At 46.1% G+C, this 21,509-nt stretch overlaps 1 pseudogene; it reads right to left on the bottom strand.

The window, feature by feature from the left end:
• Positions 1-19,460: 19,460 nt before the first annotated feature.
• Positions 19,461-20,175, bottom strand: LOC136502617 (uncharacterized; annotated as a pseudogene).
• Between the last annotated feature and the right edge of the window lie 1,334 nt (positions 20,176-21,509).

Here is a 21,509-nt window from a genome sequence, read left to right as displayed (position 1 = left end):
TTGGTATTCCAAACTGTATCATCACCGACCACGGAACAAACTTCACCGGGAAGAAGTTCCTGGAATTCTATGACGGATATGGCATCAGGATCGACTGGGCCTCAGTCGAACATCCACGTACTAACAGTTAGGTCGAGCAGGCCAATGACATGGTCCTCCAAGGACTCAAGCCCCGCATCTTCGACTGACTCAATAAGTATGTCGGATGATGGGTCACAGAGGTCCCAGCAATTCTCTAGAGCCTGAGAATGACCCCGAACCGATCCACGGGGTTCATACCTTTCTTCCTAGCCTATGGAGCTAAAGCAGTGTTGCCCTCCAACCTCAATCACGACGCCCCAAGAGTAAAGGTTTTCGACCCAGACCGAGCCATGAAGGCTCAGCTAGGACAAGGTCGACCTGCTCGAGGAGGCTCATGAGACGACCAGTCATTCGCTTCGCTCACTACTAGCAAACTCTCCATGGGTACCATGAAAGAAAAATTAGGGGGAGGATCCTCTAGGTTGGTGATCTCGTGCTCTAGAGAACCCAGTCGACCAAGGAGAAACATAAACTCTCTACACTATGGGAAGGACCCTACACAGTGACTGAGGTGATTTGACCGAGCGCCTAACATTTGATGGACGATAGCGGCAACGTTCTCACAACCACATGCAACATCGAACAGTTACGTCATTTCTTCCCCTAAAGCTTGGTCTTACCATTTTCTTTCCATTCAATGTTTGCTCCTACAGCACCCCAGTCCAAGCACTCTCGGCCTGGGTCGCTCGGGGGCTCCACGGGGGTGTGATACCACCATTCTTTTTTACTATCATATAGTAATACTTTTCACCCAAGTGAAAGGGCGTTGCCCAAACAAAAGGGCATTATGTTCCTTTGTTTACCCTATGTAACTTACGTTTTAAACTCCTGACTGATCACACCCCACCATGACCTACGGTTACGAGCAACTGAGCCTCAGTGGGCCATGCCTAGATTCTTAAGGTTGCAGCCTATGGGTCAACGGGCTGGTGTGAAAAAGAAAGGACAAAAAACAAAGCTATGCTAGGGTAAAAACAAGGGCAGATGGGACAAGCTTCCCTTACGAGTGATTCCATCACAAAATAAAATTAAAATATCCACGAATGTAAAACTATTCACAAGGGGGCTCTCCCATGAACTTATCATTTTACAGTGTACTGACTATTCCTACTCTACACTCTACTATGGCACCCCAGCGGCATCGGCCTGACGGGATGGTCGATGAGGATGAGGGCAAGCTCGCTTTCCGGTCGATACGACTGTTCGACTCAGTCTGAAGGCAGGACTGACGCTCGCTTCCAACCCTGGTCTCCACTCCTTCTACAGGCTAGATGACATCTTCCCGGTGCACGTCTTCAGCCATGCTCGAACGGCGAGCCTCCATTACCCACTGCGTGGAGACTTGCTCGGCAACCATCTATGCATATGGCACCATGCTCTCCCCCATCGCATGGATTTCATCTACGCTCCACCCGTCAGCGTACCCTCTATAGATGGCAGCGAAGTCCAGATCGGGGTGATGGGTCACCACTAAGGTCATCACCCCTAATGTCCCATAGAACATGCCATCAGAGATGAGCACTCAAACTTCATTCGGGACCTCTACCAGCTAGACGGCAGGCGTACTAGTGCTCGGTCCCAACCCGAACACCTCCGAGACGACCACCTAGGCAACGTTGCAAATCTAGTCAAGCTCTCCCTCAAGAGCATGTCACTCCTCAAGGGACTAGGCTAGTGCCTTCGTGCCCCGACCAACCATCGCTTTGGCTGTCTCCAGCTGTTGCTCTAGAGAGCTGATTTTTTCACCTAGTTCTGGAAAAAGACGACAAGTTTAGAAGCAAAGGAAAGGAAAAACCAAGGCATCAACTGAAGGCAGAACAGATACATACCAAGGCGGGTGCTTTCAAGGATGGAAAGTCCTTCCTCTTGCCAGGTCACTTTCTAGAGCAGTCGAGAGTTCAATTCCTCTGCCCCAAGCACCTACCCTAGGAGCACGACCACTTCTTATTCAGCATCTGATCAGGCCTTCCGCTCTACCTCCAGAGCCTCCAAGGACTTCTGAAGTGCTACCTCGGTCTCCACCAAGTGGACCTTGGCCACGTTGAGTTCCTGCTCGGCAGTAGTCGCCCACTCGACCACACGCAAATGACCCTCCGCCTTCCCAAGTAGGGTTTGAAAGGGCCCACCAACGGGATCTCCATCAAGGAGAGACCAACGGATCACCCAAGTCGATCGGATGGCTTGGGTGGCTACCGAGAGATAGGTAAGGAGTAGTGGGATGCCCCATGCGGGCTATGCCGACTCTGTCACCAACGACGGGCTCGGGTTCCATTCGGACTTATCCAATAAAAAGCTCTCCGAACCCGTCACTCGAGCCATCAAGGTAACTTTACCAAAACCCCTTTTCTATTTTTAGGTACATGATCATTCATTCATCCATTCTCATGCATACATCCATACATTCATCCCATACATCCAAGCATTGCATATGCAATTGTTGCATCACAACGCTTCATGTTGTGTCACGAAGCGGTAGTCACCTCATTCGATATGAACGACAACCGATCGGGGTTCAAAGGCCAGCCTGCAAAGGGCTCGAGGTCGCCTTGTGTCAACTAGAGCTAGGGGAGAAAAACACAGATGAGCCCTAGCGGCCCTTGCCTGATCTGCTTAGGAGCAGACAGGGTCATCTCGACCATCTCGTTTGATCCTAACCTCGAGCCATGCCCACAGAATCTCCATTGAGAGGAGGCCAGCGGGCCACCTGAGTTGGTCTCTAGAACAGCTCAGGCATCTGCTAGGAGGCAGGTTAAGGACCAGTGGAATGCCACATGAGGGCTATGTTGACCCCGTTACGAACGACGGACCTGGATTCCACTCGGACATACCCGTTAGCGAGCTCACCGAACGCATCACTCGAGCCATCGAGGCAAGCGACGTTAGCCCAACCCCTTCGGTTGCGGGAACTATGGATGGGGTAATGCACAAAACTAGACCGACCCCTTGGCCACGCCCGATGCCTTGGGTCCACGCTCCATTGTGCCAGACCCCTCAGCCGTGCCCAATGCTTTGGGTCCATGCTCCGTCGCGCTTGACCCCTTAGCCACGCCCAATGCCTTGGGTCCATGCTCCGTCGCGCCCAACCACTCAGCCATGCTCGATGCCTTGGGTCCACGCTCCGTCGCACCCGACCCCTTGGCCACGCCCAACGTTTGGGTCCGCGCTCCATCACGCCCGACCCCTCGGCCATGCCCAAAGCATTGGGTCCATGCTCCGTCATGCCCAACCCCTTGGCCGCGCCTGATGCTTTGGGTCCACGCTACGTCGCGCCTGACCCCTCAGCCTTGCCTGATGCCTTAGGTCCGCGCTCCATCGTGCCCAACCCCTCGACTATGCTCGACACTTTGGGTCCATGCTCCATCATGCCCAACCCCTTGGCCATGCCCAATGCCCTGGGTCCGCGCTCCATCGTGCCCGACCCCTCAGCCACGCCCAATGCCTTGGGTTCGTGCTCCATCATGCCCGACCCCTTGGGCACGCCTGATGTTTGGGTCCACGCTTCGTCGCTCCTGACCCCTCAGCCATGCCTGACGCTTTGGGTTCGCACTCTGTCGCACCCGACCCCTTGGCTGCGCCCGACGCTTTGGGTCCATGCTCCGTCGGGTGCACTCAAAAAATGAGTATAAACAGCCCCTTTACGACTTCACAGAAGTCCCAAAAGGGCTTGGGGGCTCCTATCGGGTTCATAAACCCAGGGTCCCCAATGGACCCGCTTTCCTACAAAAGCACGGCCCAGCAGATGGCATAGCGACAACGCATGCCTCCTAGGCTGGCCTAGTTACCTGATGACTGGCTAGGAGTATGACCCGGTCTTCGACCGAAAGGCCTAGCCAAGAAGGGGACATAGTCCGACTCCGACCCCCTTTTCTGAACGGAGATACGCCGAACCTCTGCTCCTGATTCTTCATCGACCGATGTGGTCAGAGCCGACTGGGAATGACCGACCTGGGATGCCCACTCGGTGAGGACCCAAGGATCAATAGGAGGAGATAAGGTAAGGTGCTCAGGTCAACCACAATATCAAGGATTGTACCCTGCCATACCCTGCACACCTGTAGGATAGTGCCACTAGGCTATGCTAGACGGGTACTATGCAACCTTCCAGGCGTGTCAGAACATAAACAATGTTGTAGGTGCCAACATTTGTCCTACAATAGTAGGCACCGATATTTGCCATACTAGGCGAACACGGTGGAGCCTGCCACATGCTTCTGGACATCAACAGTATTGGGGGCACCGACAACCGTCTTGTACCCGACAGCGTGGGCAACAAGACTAGGTAGCACACATACACACTCTGTCTCTTTCTCTCTAACTTGTAAGGACATCCCCTTCACCTATAAAAGGGGATGTGCCCTCTCCCAATAGGGACGATAGTTCAAACTCTCTTCGGCCGGATTCTCTCTCTGGATCTAGCTCTAGAGAACCTGAGCATTCGAACAGCTCCACAGCTCTAGATCTCAACAGTTACACAGAGCATACGCTCTAGTACTTAGTGCATGTGAGAGCACCTGTCACTCTTAACCACTTGGTTTAGAGTCCGACCGGGCCTCTAACACCCCCCTTCTCATTCCATACCTGTTTGTAACCCCACAACAAACTTTGAGCACCTGGGCTCAGGAATAAAGTCACTGACTGACCGAAACTAGACAAAGGACATGTTACCTGAACCAATATAAATCTTATGTCATTGAGTGCTAGGCCACATCTGATCACAACGTGCGGCAAAACTATAAATATTTACTTATTGGTCACTTTTCGCACCGACAACAGCCATCCTTCTAGTTGTTACACCTGGGCTAGTCGGAGAAAGGGGTGACATCCTTCTAGTTGTTACATCCGGACTTGAACGAGGCATTGGAGAGGGTTCAGCAGCTGCTTTGGATGTCCCAGCATCAGTTGTTAAGGCTCCAACAGATTCAGAGTTGTTTATCCTGTGTTTGGAAACTTGGGTTGGTAAAACAATATTTTGAGCACGTAAAAGAAACAAAATATTACATTACCTTGGTTTTTCCCCTTTTTTGAATGAGGTGGTGGAAGTTCTTGTTCTAATTCAGCTTGAGTAGCATTACAACCCTTCTCTATATGTCCAAACTAAAAACACCTTTTGCATTGGTATGGTCCTCTTTTTCCTGGCTCTCCTTTAGCCTTTACACTTTATTTCCTTGGTCTACCGGTAGCCCTTTGTAGTGGTGGAGGAATCATTTCAAAACCAAGACTAACCTTTGGCCATTCAGACTTGTCATTCATAGGAGCGATCTGAAATTGGTAAGCCATCTTGAATCTTTCCATAGAATAGTAACCATGTACAAAGTCCTCAATGTTTAGTTGCCTCACTTTCCCAAATAAGTATATAGCATGAGTGCATGGTTTTCTAGACACCTCCCATTGCCCACAGCCACATTCTCTTTTCGTAAGGTCAACTGCATACTTCCAAGTTTTTCCTTCCTTTGTTGTTCCTAAAATTTCAGCTAACATCGGACCACTTTTGTTGATATCATAGTGCAGCCCTCGACTCTTCATGTTCAGCTCATGTACCACACTAGGGAGGATGCTCCCTTGAAGTCTGCTGGCTATCTCTTGCCTTGTGTAGATGTTCACCATGATCTTCTATCTGATCTTATCCATTAGATCAACAACTAGAAGGTCTTTATAATCCTTAATCCAATTATTGAAGCATTCAGATATGTTATTGTTAACATAATCAACTTTGCATTCTTGGAGAATTTAGATCTACTCCATATCAGCTTGTGATGGTTGTCTAAAAAGGGAATTGCTTTAGGACATTCAGTTCCAATTTCTCTAACAATGCATCATGCCTTCGAGTTGTACATGCCCATGCAAGAGGCCACATGTATTTCAACACCTCACCTCTGAATTTCTTTCTAAAATTAGCCATTAGGTGCCTAAAGCACTTACAGTGTTCTACATCACTTTTGAAGACTTTATTGACACCATATGCTAATCCTTTACACGCATTAGTATGGATTGTTAACCTAGGTGGAGTACCAATTGCTTTCTTTAGGTTTGCCATGAACCATGCCCAGTTGGCATTTGTTTCCTTATCAAAAAATTCTATATGCAACTGGATACATCCAGTTGTGTCCATCAATTGTAGTTGCTGCAGCCAATTGCCCATTATACTTTCTAGTCAAGTGAGTAGAATCGACACCAAGATATGGCCGACACCCAGACAAAAAACCATCAACACATGCTCTAATACAAACAAACATCCTTGAGAAATGTATTTTTCCTTTGATCTTCTTGCAATCAATCTTAACAATGCTTCCTAGGCAAGTTTCTTCTAGAGCAGCTTTGAATCTCCATAACATTGTGAAACTCTCCTCCCAAGTACCATGAATATCATCCATTGCTGATTTCTTCCCAGACCACTCTTTAAAATATGACAACTCAATATTGTTTTGCCCTTTGAGATATCCAAGCTATAGAAGCTTGGTGGCCTTTCATAGTTGTTGAACTAGGACAAGTGTGATCATCCAGTTTTGAGAGCGTAAGGAAAATGGACCCTAGGCCCATTTACTTTAGATTTTGGTGTTTGATGACTAAGATAACCAAATTGGACAAATGAATTTGCAAGTGATAGTTTTGTAGTCCAATAGGGTGCAAAACATGATTGGATGAAGGTGACATGATGATCCAATGATCAACACATTAAGAAAGACCCTAGAAGCACAAGAGAAAACCCAAGATATCAAGCAAAGTCTAAGCACGAAGATATTAACAAAGCCAGACGTAAGATCACGAAGAAACGAGCTCACAAAGGTAACCGGACGCTAGAAGGTGATCGACCAGACGCTAGAAGGGGATCGACCGGACGCTTCGATCAGTGACTCAGCTACAACAGGCATCAGCAGCAGCGACCGAATGCTGAATAGTAAAGTGACCGGACGCACCAATAGCACTATTCATCATCCCGGCAACACATTCAGTATTGACTGGACGTTGGCGGCAAATCGAACGGACGCAGGACTGCAGCGTCTGATCGAGTACAGAAAGGTTCCAGAGCAACAAAATTGTGACCAAACGCGTTCGGTGGCATGTGACCGGACACTAGCAGCGCCCGATCAGTTGATTGTGGCTCTAACGGTCGGGACGACTGGACGCGTCCTATCAGGATGACCTGAGCATCTGATCAGTAGCAGAAAAGCGGGATTTCGTCCCCAACGACTACTTTCTTAGTGGGGCTTATAAATAGAACCCCCAATCATCCATTTGAAGGGGGTGGAGCTGAGGAAACATATCTAGGGCGTAGGTACTTTGCGAAGTTCTTAGGTTAATTAGACCACCGCTTATGCGCTTGCTCTAGGTTGAGACCTTGTGTTTAGTGAGGTTTTGCAAACCTCTTATCACTCGGTGCTTGCACGCACCATTGTTGTACATCAGAGGGCTTGTAGTCTTGCGAGATCACACCAATCATGTTTGTGGTGTGGCCGCCACCATGTATCAAAGGGAACAAGGCCTGCGGCGGTTCGGCCGAAAGCTTAATTATGAAGACAGGGGGGTCTGGGAGAGGCTTGCCGGAAGGCACACCGGAGACCCACTTGCGCATGGGGAAGGCCCGGGGCTATTCATGGAGTTACCCGACCGGGAGCTAGGCCCTTGCGACGGGCTCCAACGAGGACTAGGGGGAAGCTTGCGCGCTTCTCAATACCTTGATAAAAATACTAGAGTCATCGATGAGAGTTTGTATATCTCTACCTTGCTATTTAGCTTCCACATTTACAGTGTTTGTATTACTCCTTTTGCGGTAGAGATAGCAACACACTGGCAAAACCGTAGTTGCACATTTAGATAGTTTATCTTTTGCATAGGTTTTGCTAAGGATAGAAAAAGAGGCCATAGCTTAGAAGTAGAATTTTAAGTTGCCTAATTCACCCCCCCCCCCCCTCTTAGGCATCATGGTCCCCTACAAGTGGTATCAAAGTAGGTTGGCTCAATTTGGACCTTTGACTTAACCGTCGTTGAGCCGACGCTATTTAGAGTGGTTGGAATGGATACCTCTAGGCCTCCGCACTTTGACGGCACTAACTTCCCCTACTATAGAGCTAGAATGTCTTATCATCTTGAGGTGGTAGATTTGGGTGTTTGAAGAGTCACTTTGATGGGATGAAACCCATTAAGAATCCCGATAAACCCACAAAGAGTGACGAAAAAGAAATGCATTTCAATGCTAGAGCTAAAAATTGCTTGTTTGAATCTTTTAGCATGGATGTGTTTCACCAAGTGTTCACCTTAAATATGGCACATGAAATTTGGTTAAAATTCTAAGAGCTCTATGATGGCACAACTAATGTCCATGAGCAAAAACATTGTCTAGCTAAATTCCTTTGAAATAAATGATGATGAGCTTGTTCGTGATATGTATTCACATTTGAATCTAATTATCGATGAGCTCCATTCAATAGGATTAACAAAGCTAGATGATGCGGACATTGTGAGGAAGATCATCTATGTGCTACCACAAAAGAAATATGCAAGCATCATCACCATCCTTCATAACATGGAGGACTTGAACACTATGACCCCAGCCATAGTCATTGGCAAGATAGTGGCATTTGAAATGTCATGCAAGATGGGTCAAGAAGAAGCCTCTTCATCAAGCAAAGGCAAAGCTCTTGCATGCAGCAAAGAAAAAGAAGATGAAGGGTAAGCAAGTGGAGACAAGCGCAAGCTCAAGCTCCTCAAGTGAAGATGAAGAAGAAGAGGATGATGATGATGATTCAAGTGATGATGATCAATCTTCCTCCTCCACCTTCGACCTTGATGAAGAATCAATCAAACTTATCAACAAGGTGGAGAGGATGATCCAAAGGCTCAATGTCAAAGGTGTGCCCATCCAAATTCAAGATCTCATTTTCACCAATCAAAGAAATGAGCAAAGGAAGAAAGGATGCTATGGATGCAGCGAGTTGGGACACTTTGTGGAAGTTTGTCCAAATAAGCCCACACCCAAGACAAAGAAGAAGGCGTGCAAGGACAAAGCCCTCACATCAATAATGTCATGGGATGATTCTTCAAGTGAAGAAGAACACTATCACAAGAGACGAGGCCACAAGCACTCATCATCAAGCTCTTCTCGTGTGTGCCTTATGGCACGAGGTAATGAAAGCTCATCCTCTAGTGAGAGTAATAGTGATGATGAAATGTCTTCTCTTAATGAACTTGTGCAACAAAATCTTAATTATGCTAAAGTTTACACTAGTCAACAAAAGAAGCTAAAAATGTTGCAAGAAAAGCTAGATAGTTCACAAGAAGCATATAAAACCTTGCTTGAATAATATGAGACATTTTCTAATCTCAATATTGAACTATCTACTAAAATTGAGCAACTTGAGGCTAGTGCAACAACAAATACTTGCACAATCAATGATGAGCAACCTGTAAAGAAAAATAAAAAATTAAAAGAAAAGTTAGCTAGATCATAAGATGCTTATAAAAGTTTGCTTGCTAAAATGGAAACCATGTACAAACATTATGATGAGCTAACTAATAAAGTTGCTAATCCTGAAGTCATTGGTACCACCCGCACCAAGGCATCTAAAAAGAAAAGTTCTATCTTTAACATGCCTAAAAAGGATGCTTCCACTTCTTGTAATGATTTATCGTTAGACTCACCCTTGTGCAACCAAGTTTGTGTTGAGAAAGTTGTTGTAGATACATGCACACAAGAGGTTGCAAAGGAGAATGAGCAACTCAAGCAAGAAGTGGCTCGCCTCACCAAGGACTTGACTCAAGTGAAAGGCAAGACAAAGCAAGCCCAACTTCATCAAAATAACACTATCAAGGGAGTGAAGAAGCTTGATGAAGGACAAACCATGATTTTCTATGTATGCCACAAGGAAGGCCACAAGTCCTATGAGTGCAAGGTGAAGACTGGGGGAGGAGCAAAGAAGAAAGAGAAAAAGCAAACAAGCAAGCTCTCCAACACCTACACCAACAAGGTGGATAAGAAGGCCTCCACACCTTATCTCTTCAAGAAGAAGAAAAATAACAAGGTGGTGGCCATCAAGGTGAACAAACAAGCCAACAATGGGGTCAAACGCTTTTGGGTGCCAAAGGAGATCATTTCCAACATGAAGAGCACCAAGAAGGTTTGGATCCCAAAAGGGAAGTGAGAAGTCCAATGGACTTCGGGGAATTTGGAGACTTAGCAAAGTATGGGTGCATTTCATGGGGTTCATCATTATGGACAATGTCAAGTGCCAAGAGGGTTAGTGAATGCTATGGACCCAAAATCCCCTTCCCATGTTAGGTAACTAGATTTGATTTCCTACAAGTGGTATCTTTTAGCATCTAGTTACTTTTCATGCCTAGGTTTGCATTTGCATGCTTATATCTTTTGTCATGCATACACTAGGTATATCTTATGGTAGGCTTGCTCGATTTCACTTCTAACCTTTGGAGCAAACCTATATGATTTAAATTGTTTAGGAGCACGACACATATCTTGTTTTACAATTGTTCATCTAATATGCGCCAAAGTCCAAATTATAGATAATTTCTCCTGAACATCACCTTTGAAAATGATTCTCACATTTATGTGATGTCATCTTTCAAGTGGTATTTTTTATTCTAAAATCAATGTGCATGTCTCCTACAAGTATTCTATACTTGTGTGCACAATTTTAGGGGGAGGTTACTCTACAAGTTGGATGCTTTGAGACTAACACCTTTTCAAGCTTATCATGTGTGTAGTAGTCTCATTGCAAGGAAAATGGAGTCCTCGGAGTTAAGCATCATACTTCAAGTATCCACCACCTATTGCAAGTGGTAGAAATCAAATTGGTTTCCATATGTGGTATTTCTAAACCAATATCATCATGTTGATTTCATTTTGATATTTATATGCTTTCTCCATGCATTATATAGATTAAATTCCCTTGAGCAATAATTTGCCAAGTATGCATGTGCTATGCCTTCCACCATATGTATGCATATATTTAGGGGGAGGTTAGTCTATGTAATGTGAGAGTCAAATTTTGTGACCTATTCCACTCCACATACAAAGGATCACAAAGTTTGACCCTCCCTTGTGCTACTAATGTCTTCCTTTTTGGTGTTTGATTCCAAAGGGGGAGAATCTAGAGGACCAAAAGCCCGATCATAATAATTTACAAGTGGTAATGGTCTACAAGTGGTAATGGTCCAAGAAAGGGAGGATAGTGGATTATGGATTAGCCTATGCAATGGGGGAGAGTTTATAGGACCTAAAAGCAAGGCTTAAATCCATAATGCCACATGGGGATATTTGCAAGGGCAAGATAAGTTTTCAAAGATGTTTACATGTAGTACCTTTTAGCCTTACAATTGGTAACTCCATTTGGTATCTATTAGTCTTACAAGTGGTACCTTTTAGCATCATATAACCTTTCCCTTTGCATTGCATCCTAGCAAGTAGATATGTTTTTAAATTCCAAATTATTATGATTTGCTTGCTTTGGTCGTATTGTCATCAATCACCAAAAAGGGGGAGACTGTAAGGAAAATGGACCCTAAGCCCATTTACTTTAGATTTTGGTGTTTGATGACTAAGACAACCAAATTGGACTAATGAATTTGCAAGTGATTGTTTTGTAGTCCAATAGGGTGCAAGACGTGACTTGGACGAAGGCGACATGATGATCCGATGATCAACACCTTAAGCAAGACCCTAGAAGCACAAGAGAAGACCCAAGATATCAAGCAAAGTCCAAGCATGAAGATAGGAACCAAGCCAGGCGTAAGATCGCGAAGAAACGAGCTCACAGAGGTGACCTGATGCTGGAAGGTGATCGACCGGACGTTGGAAGGTGATCAACCGGACGCTCCGATCAGTGACTCGGCTACAACAGGCGTCAGCAGCAGCGACCGGACGCTAAACAGTAAAGTGACCGGATGCACCGATGGCACTGTTCATCATTCCGGCAACATGTTCAGTATTGACCGGACGCTGGCCGCAAATCGACCGAACACAGGACTCAAGCGTCTGATCGAGTGCAGAAAGGTTCCAGACCAGCGAAATTACGACTAGACGTGTCCGGTGGCATGTGACCGAACGCCAGCAGCGTCCGATCAGTTGATCGCGGCTCTAATGGTCGGGACGACCGGACGCGTCCGATCAGGACGACCTGAGCGTCCGATTAGTAGCAGAAATGCAGGATTTCGTACCCAACGGCTACTTTCTCAGTGGATCTTATAAATAGAACCCCTAACTGGCCATTTGAAGAGGGTGGAGCTGAGGAAACATATCTAGGGTGTTGATACACCGTTTTAGTGATCTCGACTTGCATAGTGCTTAGTGATTCATTAGGTGATTAGCGTAGGTACTTTACGAAGTGATTAGGTTGATTAGACCACCGCTTATGCGCTTGCTCTAGGTTGAGGCCTAGTGTTTAGTGAGGTTTTGCATACCTCTTATCACTCGGTGCATGCGCGCACCATTGTTGTATATCAGAGGGGCTTATAGTCTTGCGAGATCACACCAACCGCGTTTGTGGTGTGGCCGCCACCGTGTACCGAAGGGAACAAGGCCCATGGCGGTTTGGCCGAAAGCTTGATAGTGAAGACGGTGGGAAGCGGTCCGGGAGAGGCTTACCGGAAGGCACACCGGAGACCCACTTGCGCGTGGGGAAGGTCCATGGCTATCCATGGAGTTACCCGACCAGGAGCTTAGCCCTTGCGAGGGATTCCTTATGAGGGGCTCCAACGAGGACTAGGGGGAAGCTTGTGCGCTTCTTGATACCTCGGTAAAAATACTAGAGTCGTCGATGGGAGTTTGCATATCTCTACCTTGCTCTTTAGCTTCCGCATTTACATTGATGGTATTACTTCTTTTGCGGTAGAGATAGCAATACACTAGCAAAACTGTAATTGTACATTTAGATAGTTTATCTTTTGCATATGTTTTGCTAAGGATAGAAAAAGAGGCCATAGCTTAGAAGTAGAATTTGAAGTTGCCTAATTCACCCCCCCTCTCTCTTAGGCGTCATGGTCCCCTACAGAGAGTTTAACCACCTGCAAATAAATATGACTATAAGATACACCTTGAAAAAATTGTATCACTCTACAACCAATATTAGATTATAAGCTACACCTTGCAAAAATTGTATCACTCTACAACAAATATTAGATTATAAGCTATAAAGAAAGAATAATAACCATGAATGTGTCGCCACCATGAAGTTTCTTTGCAAAAATTCTCCAATCGCAGTTTGCATCTGCACACCTTGCCCTGTACCTCTCTTTGTCACTATGTTCAACCCTAGTATCAAACTCATTTTTTATGGCATATGTCCTCAAGGTCATGATGAACTCGTCCTTGTGTCCAAAAGTATCTCCTTCATTAATGATCGGATTCTCTTTGTCATGTGTTGTGAAAGGTGCAACATAATCATCTATCATAGTAGCCTCATCATCATGAACACATTCAGAATCAAAGTTTAGAATAGACCTTGCGCTCTTTCTTTTCTACACCTCTACTTCAATATTTTTTGTTGGCTGTGTATCATTAACTGTAGCATCGACTGGTTTAAAGTATCTCCACTCTTCATCTACTCCGGTTGGCTCATCCCCATTAGGGTCACACCCAATAGTCATGAAGTGCTTCTTCTCCTCCTCTTCAGGCATTGGTGGCCCTGCTATGATTTCTCCATATTGTGGTACTTTTGCCCATTCAAATCCCTCAAAGTCCATCTTCCTCTCAACAACTAGCACTTCATTAGGCATGCCCTCGCCATCCATGTTCACTGCAGGAGGCATCTCATCCTCCTCCACACGACTGCCCACTATCATCATAAATTTCACCAATTGAGATGCCCTTAGGAAGCTGCGAAGCTGACCATCTGAAATTAACTTGCATGTCCAATGCATCCCTTTTACAACCCAGAAATTTGCCTGCTGGTTGTTGTCCCATGTAAAGTGCAAAGCAATATCCTTCTCTAGATTAATGACTGAATACTTTTCTAAATCAACAACCCAGCTTACATCTCTGCCCCTATTGTAGACCTTTTTACCATGTATAATATTGAAGTGTGAGTTCAGAGTGACCTCTACTCTACAAGCATTCTTTGGATCAATCCTGTGATATGCAGCCCAAAACACATGGAACAGAGGGGAAATAGTAAGGCCCAATTCACAAAAAATTTAGGTCCTCGTTCAGTACGTTCACATAGCCATGTGCACACAAAAAAATAGCAGCAAAATAGATACAAATTGAAAGAATGTAGAGTGTGTCCAAGGAGATTACCCTTCTCGAATTTCAGTAGCGTCCATCTTCGCTCAAATCCCCAATCCCTTGTCATAGCACTATAGAATCCCCAATACCTAGGGTTCAGACCATGAAAGAAGAGCACAAGAAGAATGGAGAACAAGGAAAGCATGGAAGGAGAGGGGCCATGGAGGATAGGCCTGAGAAGTCGCCGCCGCTGCCGTTGTTGCTGAGGGGAGGAGCGTCGCTGCTGAGGGGAAGAGCACCGCTGCAAGGGGAAGAGCGTCGCTGGAGGTCACGTCCAGGTCTGAGACCTTCCTCAGGCTGGGTGCGTTGGGCCAGCCGGTCAGGAACTCATGCTTTTGAGTTGGATCTGATTTTTTTATTTTTTCCCTCTAGCTAACGTGAAGTTAACGGGAATGGTATGGTATTTTTCTGTAGTTCAATCTTTCAATGGTAGTTTTCTAAAGATTGGATCTTTTAATGGTATTGAGCTAATTTTCCCTTCCTAAGCAGTGGTTTCGGGAGATAATCAAATTTTTTTAAAGAGAGAATCAAATGGATTAGACGATAGATACAACAAGCTCATATGATCTCACGTAATTCAGGGGTGGATCTATAAATGGACTAGGGGAGGGGGGGGGGCGCTAAGTAGGAGAGGAGGCTTCGGGTTGGGTTTCGATGGAGCAGTTGGACTTAGCTGAAGTTGGACTGACCTGCTTCTTATATTTGTGTGCCGATGGGGGTGCTGAATCCGCCCCTGCACATAATATTATATGTTGATTAGATGAAAAAACTTCTGATGCAACAGCTAAAATACGTAGAAGTCATAATTTTAGCATGTCGGTTTGCAACTCAAAGCACACTGACCTGGCACACACTACAGGAAACCAGGACTTTGCCCAGTGCTCAAATCTTTGCCGAGTGCCAAATATCGGGCACTCGGCAAAGGCCACCTTTGCCGAGTGCCGCACTCGGCGAAACTTGGCACTCGGCAAATAGGGCTTTGCCGAGTGTCTGGCACTCGGCCAAACTTTGCCCAGTGCCAGACACTCGGCAAAGTTGGACACTCGGCAAAGAGGCGCCCGGGGATAACGGTACCCAACGCCGTCCTCTTTGCCGAGTGCCTTCTGTTTGGCACTCGGCAAAATATTGGCTTTGCCGAGTGCCTAGGGCTAGCACTCGGCAAAATATTCACTTTGCCAAGTGCCAAACCTTAGCACTCGGCAAAATAATTTTTTTTTGTTTTTTGCCACCAACTTTTTTTCTTAGATTTGTATTTGTACCATGAACAACATGTTCAAATTTGGCACAATTTCATTGTTGTTTGCTATATTTCTTCACTTTATTTCGTTTTCTTGCAATTTTCCGAAAAATGTAGGTTTGAACTGCAGGTGCATCGAATAATAGTTTTGATCCATTCCAAAAATGTTATTCTTGTTTGTTAGTGTCACTTTATGCTAAATCTAGGAACTGTCTCCAAATTTCGATCAACGTGCTCACGGGGCAACGTCGTGAACTTGCGTGCGAGTGGTTATTTAATTCTATAAAATTCAAACGAATCCCGAAAATCATGAAACTTGGCGAGATGTCGTGATATCACATGCATATGCGGTGGTAAAATTTTGAAAACGTTTGAAGGACGTCATCACGTATGGTGTTCACAAACCAGGACATCATCACGGCCGGTACTGGATGGCCTCCAACATGGTCAACTCGACCTCTGTGCCCAACCTCGCCCAGATCCGAGCACAGAGCACGAGCTCCTCCGTCCCCATTCGACCTCGGCAGGCGAGCACACTGCAGCAGATGGCGGCACTCCAGGTTAGTTCTATTTCATTCGCCGTTCATTACTTTTACACATGTACCTTGCATTTGCATTGTTTAAACGTTGGTGATTGAATATTGCAGACCACTGTGCAGAGGATGGAGGCCGAGAGGGAGGCCGAGAGGGCCGAGTGGGAGGTCCTAAGGGCCCAGAGGGCGGCCGAGGCACAGAGGATGCAGGACATGTTCTCATTCATGTCGAGCCTCGGCACCACTCTCCCGGGTGTGGTGGTGCCCCAGTCGCTGCTCGCTCCAGTTGTGCCTCCTACTCCTCTGGCTCTAGGCACTCCGGTGAGTATATATATATGGTTGATCAAGTCCTTTAGCTTGTGTATATACTAATGAATTCAATTCTCCTTTGTGCAGCAACAGTCGTCGGGTTCCAACCCGACTCCTTCGCCTCAGCACACACACCCTGACTGGACAGGTCCACCACCGCACGGAGGTGCCCCTTCAGGCTCCCATTGGGATTAGTGGCAGTAGGTGGTGCCCCTTCATATTTCATTGACTTTTCTTGATCTAGGACTTGTGTTGGATGAAGACTTCTTAGATGTTGTCATGGATTTGCACATTGGATGTGCGTGTGATGGATTATGCAGGAGGATGTGCTTGTGATGGATGTTGGATGTGCTTGTGATGTATTATGGATGTATGTGATGGATTATGTATGTGTTTTGTGTGATGCTAAATGCCTGTGTGATGTCTCATGTATTATATATGAGTTTTCCGTGTTTGCTTTCGAAGGAAAGCAACAAACAAAAAAAATAACAAATTTCCCAGCTTTGCCGAGTGTCAACACTAGGCAAAGAAGTCTTTGCCGAGTGTCAGGGGTGTGGCACTCGGCAAAGCTGGAAAAAAATACTGCAAAAACAGCCACTTCCCTAGTTTTGCCGAGTGTCACAGCCTGGCACTCGGCAAAGAGGTCAATTTTGCCGAGTGCCAGGTGGTACCACTCGGCAAAGACCATTTTTAAAAAGATTTTTTTTAAAAAAATGGTTTCTTTGCCGAGTGTTGAGCCCTGGCTCTCGGCAAAAATTCAAATTTTGCCGAGTGCCGGTCCCTAGGCACTCGGCAAAGCCAGCGTCAAATGTTGATGGCAGTTATTTTTTTACCGAGTGCGGGCTTGGCACTCGGTAAAGACTTTGCCGAGTGTCGATTTTTGGCACTCGGCAAAGAAATTTTTGCCGATAAAATCTTTGCCGAGAGACCTTTGCCGAGTACGGCACTCGGCAAAGCCTTTGCCGAGTGCTTGGCTGGCTTTGCCGAGTGCCCCCAGCACTCGACAAAAAAGGCGTCTGCAGTGGTGACACATGATGGCCACCACCTTGACGCACTCGGAAAGGAGAAATTAAACATCTCTTCTACCAGACAACCACAAAATAATTGGATCTCTTCAAACGAAACTCACAAACATCGAAACCCATAGACCACTATAGTTAGCAACTTGCTATACCTGTCGAATTGCAGGACGCACACATCTCTGCAGACCAGAAAGTTGTTTTCAATGAAGTTCATCCATCCCTCAGAAATGTGCACTATTCCATCGAACCCAACAAAAATCCGCGCTCACCACCATGGCCTCGTCCTCTCCGTGCATGATATGAGCAACTTGACTATAACCACGCATCATCGGCCATACCGCCACTATATACACCGTCCACCTCTGTACCTGGCGAAAATTCGCATAGAATTTGTGACTTCAGTCCTGCATGAAATTAGAAGGTTATGAAATATCAAATTAACGTACTCAATTAACTAACTAGTATGCCGCATTCAATATCCACAAGTGTTTGGAGGCCCTAAAGAGTGGCAAGGCTGGCCACAAGGACTATATATAAGCCCACCAACAAATCCAAGCATTACTCACTTGTCAGACAAGCTACAGGCACACAAGACCTCTCCGGTGGCCATCGGACACCTGCACCTGACACCTTCAATGACACTTTTCCAACGGCTACGAAACTAGCCATTAACCTTTGTCACAGGTCCGTTGCGCACATCAGTGCACATTGGACACCTATGGTGCGTGTTAGCTCTGAAGTCCCCATTTGCAATGCTCTCTAGTAGAACGGTGCGGTGCACCATCCGGTGCTCACACCGGACACATCCGGTGGTTGTGTTTTGAATCTCTCGCGTGCTAACGACTCCACCGGACGCTAAAGAGAAAATTCCTTATATGGTCCTGTAAAACTTACTTATTCCTCTCGTGACCCTCCAAAGTTTAGACCTCCTTATATGATAGTGCGTCAAAGTTTGATTCTCTACTTGACACTACCGTCACTTTTGGAGGCTAACACTATTAAGTATCATGCAAAATGACCAAAATACCCCTGCTATACAAAAATGCATTTGTTCCCTATATGACACTGCTCCATGTGATACAAAAATGCACTTGTACCCTATATGACATGGTGCACTATTACTGTGCTTTATTTGTACACGTTGGTAAATTTTTTAAATAATTTCTTCCTAATACATGTTTATGAAGCATTAAAATTCATCCAGATTATATAAATCAAAACTGAATCACAAATAAGACATATTATAGATAGTAGTATCTAAAAATAATGCATTTTTTCACATGAACTCAGATGAGGAAAACATTTATATCAAAATTGGTGCTCTAAACGTGATCTACAACTTTGTAGTTGACAAGGTTTTTATTTGAAACTGTTTAGACACCAAAAAAATATTATTTTAAGTTTAGAGATTTTGAAATTTGAAATTTTCAAACAACCTCAAATATTTACATGGATTATATTATACCAAATTTGTAGTTGTCAATACAATCTATAACTTTGTGGTTAAAAAAGTTTATTTGAGATCGTGTAGTCCCAAATATATTTTCTAAGTTCATAATTTTTTTTAATTCAACATTTAGAATTTTGAAACGACTTTGAATATTGTCATAGTTAATACCACTTTGAATATTGACATAGTTAATACCAAAATTGTAGTGATCGACATGATGAACATTTTTTTCTATTGATGAGTCTTTTATTTCAAGTTGTTGAGTGTTTCAAATATTTGTTTAAGGCCCCGTTCGTTTCGCTGAAAAAACAAGCTGAAACACTGTTTCGGCTAATTTGTTGTGAGAGGAAAATACTGTTCCGACTTAAAAAATAAGCTGAAAAAAACGAATTACAACATAAGGGAACAGGGCCTTTAATTTACATCGGCGTACAACAGGGATATTATGGTCGCATGATACTTCACGGTGTTAGCCTCAAAGGGATGGTAGTGTCCCGTAGAGAATCAAATTCGAACGTAGTGTCATAAAGTCTAAACTTTAAAGATTCATAAGAGGAATAAGTGAGTTTCAACAAAAAATTATCTGCTAGCTAAATTAAGAGGCCTGCAGCGCGCATGCCCTGCCGTCAGAACCGGACAGCCCCATGACAAATACATCCGTCTACAACAACTCGTACACGTCCAATGTCAAGCTCGCAGGCATCTGACACCAATATGACAGTCACCGCGCTGCAGCAGAGGGCTCGCTGCTCCGGTGGCGCCGATCCGTCGAGGCAGAGGCAGAACCGCGCAAGGGCCGCGGCCCGTGGCACAGCCATGCCGCACAGGTGCAGCAGCAGACGGCCGCCGCCCTGCCGAGCGCCACCACGCACGCCAGGGCCAGCAGCAGCGGCCAGCCGCCTGCTGCGTTCTTCACGCGACGACCGCCGCCGGCTACTACTCCTGCTCCTCTGCTCGCCTGCGCCTCGGCACCGCTGCACACGTGCAGGGGAGCCGCAGCAGCGCCCGCGGCGCAGCAACCTCCTCGTCCTCGGACGCCGTCGCTAGCCCGCGGCCGCGCGGCTCCGGCGCTGACGACGTCTGCGGCCGCCGCTCCGGCTCCCCGGGCACGGGCCCCGTGCTGCTTCCGGCCGGCGAGCCTGAGCTCCTGGCGCGCCCGCCTCGACCGCTTGGCGGCTCCGCCCTTCTTCTCGATTGAGTCGCTCCTGGAGAGCGTACTGTGCCTCGGCGGCGGTGCCCGTGGGTAGCTGCCGACTCGCCGCGGCGCCCTACCGCCGTCGCCGCTGAACATGGACGATCGGTGGAGAAGTTGCGTGATTGTGCTGAAAATTGAAATTTATTTCTGGGAACCCACGAGATCTAGGTCATGTTTAGATTGCAACTTTTTGCAACTCGATGAATAGTACCACTTTCGTCTTATTTGGCAAATATTGTCCAATCGTGGACCAACTAGGCTCAAAAGATTCATCTCGTGATTTCCAACTAAACTGTGCAATTAGTTATTTTTTTTACCTACATTTAATGCTCCATGCAAGCGGCTAAAAATTGATGTGATGGAAAGAGAGTGAAAAAACTTGGAATTTTGGGTCATCTAAACAAGGCCCTAGCGAAGCGAGGCTTCACGAGTAGAGCTCGTCAGTTGGGGTAGTCGTGACTGGTGAGTGGTGACACCACACCGGGGCGTGAGCGTGACCCAAGGTATCTGCTTGCCTGCAGCCTGCAGCCTGCAGCAGGAGGTGAGCACGAGTCAAGCCGAGGCGAATGGGGGACAGACGGCCAGTAAAAAAGCCAGCAACTGGTGAGGTAGCCAACCCGAGTCCCGAGAAGACGCGTGAGACGCTGCCGCCCGAATCCAAGGACGACGAGCGTGCACCCGCCATGCGCTGGGCGGCTGGCTAACCGCGTCCGCACGCGCCCCCCGTGGCCAAAACACGTGTAGCGTGAAGCCTCGAGTACGCCTATGACAGGCGACTCGTGCTCCTGGCTCCTTGCCTCCTAGGCTCACACGTACCTGGGCGACAATCTGGCAGCAGCCCACACACAAGAGTCCGTCACAGCATCAACAGGGACACAGGGTCCTTGGGCGTAATAATCCTTCCCTTCTGCGCATGGTGAGAATTTTATGGTGACAAATTTGGTTTCTTGTGTGGCGAATTTTGTATTGCCATTGCATCGATTGGACGTCAAGAATATTTTCTTGAACAATGATATTTAACCTGGTTTCTCTAATATTGGGGTATGTTCAAACAATCTCCACAAAGCATGGTTTGATAGATTTAAATAGGAAACATATGGCATCTGATACGGACAATGGAATGGAGATCATACTATATTCTATGGACATTCAGGGCGTAAGATTACTATGTTGATTGTGTATGTGAGTGAGAGCTTCCAAGTGGCTAAACAAAGTTAAAAGCATATTTGTTGGGTTCCTCCAACCATTTTCAAAATCTAGCTCCTAAAAGATAGAAGGCAATTTTTCACGAGGAATTTCGGACTATTTTCATATTACCACAACCATTTTTGTATTTTCTTTCTCGTACATTTGCATTGGGAACTCTATTCTTCCTCACTTCTTTCCACCTCTAGATTGGTCGATTGATACGCGTGTGTGTATTTCCGCACAATTGGATCGATTTTCTTA

This window comes from Miscanthus floridulus, chromosome 14 (assembly GCF_019320115.1).
Source record: "Miscanthus floridulus cultivar M001 chromosome 14, ASM1932011v1, whole genome shotgun sequence".
Taxonomy (NCBI): domain Eukaryota; kingdom Viridiplantae; phylum Streptophyta; class Magnoliopsida; order Poales; family Poaceae; genus Miscanthus; species Miscanthus floridulus.
The sequence above is the reverse complement of the archived record's forward strand: the minus strand, read 5'-3'. Positions and strand labels throughout refer to the sequence as shown.